The 2500-nt window shown below is 53.4% G+C and overlaps 1 non-coding gene across 1 annotated transcript in view; it reads left to right on the top strand.

Annotated features, from left to right (window-relative positions):
• The first annotated feature begins 1137 nt into the window (after positions 1 to 1137).
• LOC144418530 (small subunit ribosomal RNA) overlaps positions 1138 to 2500 on the top strand; it is a 1810-nt gene continuing 447 nt past the window's right edge. Inside the window, exon 1 of the ribosomal RNA XR_013473520.1 lies at positions 1138 to 2500. This exon is cut by the window's right edge and continues 447 nt beyond it. This is a non-coding gene — a ribosomal RNA (small subunit ribosomal RNA).

The following is a 2500-nucleotide window of genomic DNA, read 5'->3' as shown; positions in this document are numbered from 1 at the left end:
AAGTACAAACGTGCAAGCATACTAACCTTACCCTAGGTAAGGCATGTCAGAGCGAAAGACAGTAATTTCGAATGAGCCATGAAAGAGCGGTGCGGGGCCGGTCGGAGCGCACCCTTTTCTCGGTGGCTGGCGGGCGAGAGAGTGCTGCGTCGCCGGCATCGGCGTCGAAAGAAGCCGAGCCGAAAAAAGTTAAAGTACAAACGTGCAAGCATACTAACCTAACCCTAGGTAAGGCATGTCAGAGCGAAAGACAGTATTTTCGAATGAGCCAAGAAAGAGCGGTGCGGGGCCGGTCGGAGCGCACCCTTTTCTCGGTGGCTGGCGGGCGAGAAAGTGCTGCGTCGCCGGCATCGGCGTCGAAAGAAGCCGAGCCAAAAAAAGTTAAAGTACAAACGTGCAAGCATACTAACCTAACCCTAGGTAAGGCATGTCAGAGCGAAAGACAGTAATTTCGAATGAGCCATGAAAGAGCGGTGCGGGGCCGGTCGGAGCGCACCCTTTTCTCGGTGGCTGGCGGGCGAGAGAGTGCTGCGTCGCCGGCATCGGCGTCGAAAGAAGCCGAGCCAAAAAAAGTTAAAGTACAAACGTGCAAGCATACTAACCTAACCCTAGGTAAGGCATGTCAGAGCGAAAGACAGTAATTTCGAATGAGCCAAGAAAGAGCGGTGCGGGGCCGGTCGGAGCGCACCCTTTTCTCGGTGGCTGGCGGGCGAGAGAGTGCTGCGTCGCCGGCATCGGCGTCGAAAGAAGCCGAGCCGAAAAAAGTTAAAGTACAAACGCGATGCTAATGAGCGAGCCGTTGTCTCGACTAATATGTAGGGGGCGTTCGATCGAGCGTCTGGCTTGAGCGCTTGTCGGCCTAGCAGAACGGTCGCATTGTTATGCCCGGGTTTTAGGCACCGCTGCAGGCGGCCGGCAGAGCTCTTGTTTGTGCGAAACTGAATGGATCGAGCCCGAGAGAGGGCGAGCAAAGAAAAAACGCAAATCGCTCCGCCTGGCACTGCCGGCGAGAGCGTGGACGTCGCGGCCAGCGACTGTCGAAGCTGAGTACGGCCGCAGGCGATCGCCTCGGTCTTAAACGAATGCGACGAGCACGCGCCGGGCGGCCCAGCAAGGGCCGAGCGCAGCTGTCGCAGCTATCTGGTTGATCCTGCCAGTAGTGATATGCTTGTCTCAAAGATTAAGCCATGCAGGTGCAAGTACGAGTTCTCGTAAAGCGAAACTGCGAATGGCTCATTAAATCAGTCTTGGTTTATTTGGTCTCGTAAGCGAAGTGGATAACTGTGGTAATTCTAGAGCTAATACATGCATTAAGCGCCGACTTCGGGAGGCGCGCTTTTATCAGATCAAAACCGACCGGGTTCGTCCTGTGACGTTTGATGACTCTGGATAACCACGCGGATCGTACGGTCTCTGCACCGACGACGTATCATTCAAGTGTCTGCCCTATCAACTGTCGAAGGTACGCTACGTGCCTACCTTTGTGATAACGGGTAACGGGGAATCAGGGTTCGATTCCGGAGAGGGAGCCTGAGAAACGGCTACCACATCCAAGGAAGGCAGCAGGCGCGCAAATTACCCATTCCCGACACGGGGAGGTAGTGACGAAAAATAACAATACAGGACTCTAACGAGGCCCTGTAATTGGAATGAGTACATCCTAAAACTCTTAACGAGTATCCATTGGAGGGCAAGTCTGGTGCCAGCAGCCGCGGTAATTCCAGCTCCAACAGTGTATGCTAAAGTTGTTGCGGTTGAAAAGCTCGTAGTTGGATTTTGGGCGAGCGCCGCCGGTCCGTCGCAAGGCGTGTCACTGGTTGCGTTCGCCTCACCTTCGGTTCTCCGTCGGTGCTCTTGACTGAGTGTCGGCGGTGGCCGATAAGTTTACTTTGAAAAAATTAGAGTGTTCAAAGCAGGCTGTTCGCCTGCATAGTGTTGCATGGAATAATGGAATAGGACCTCGGTTCTATTTTGTTGGTTTTCGGAGCACGAGGTAATGATTAAGAGGGACAGACGGGGGCGTCCGTACTCTGCCGTTAGAGGTGAAATTCTTGGATCGGCGGAAGACGAACTACTGCGAAAGCATTCGCCAAGAATGTTTTCTTTAATCAAGAGCGAAAGTCAGAGGTTCGAAGACGATCAGATACCGTCCTAGTTCTGACTATAAACGATGCCAACTAGCGATCGGGAGGCGTTACCATGACGACCTTTCCGGCAGCTTCCGGGAAACCAAAGTCTTTGGGTTCCGGGGGAAGTATGGTTGCAAAGCTGAAACTTAAAGGAATTGACGGAAGGGCACCACCAGGAGTGGAGCCTGCGGCTTAATTTGACTCAACACGGGGAAACTCACCCGGCCCGGACACAGGTAGGATTGACAGATTGAGAGCTCTTTCTTGATTCTGTGGGTGGTGGTGCATGGCCGTTCTTAGTTGGTGGAGCGATTTGTCTGGTTAATTCCGATAACGAACGAGACTCTGGCATGCTAAATAGTTACGCGACC

Source organism: Styela clava, unplaced genomic scaffold (assembly GCF_964204865.1).
Source record: "Styela clava unplaced genomic scaffold, kaStyClav1.hap1.2 HAP1_SCAFFOLD_18, whole genome shotgun sequence".
Taxonomy (NCBI): Eukaryota; Metazoa; Chordata; class Ascidiacea; order Stolidobranchia; family Styelidae; genus Styela; species Styela clava.
This window is presented reverse-complemented; position numbering and strand designations above follow the sequence as displayed.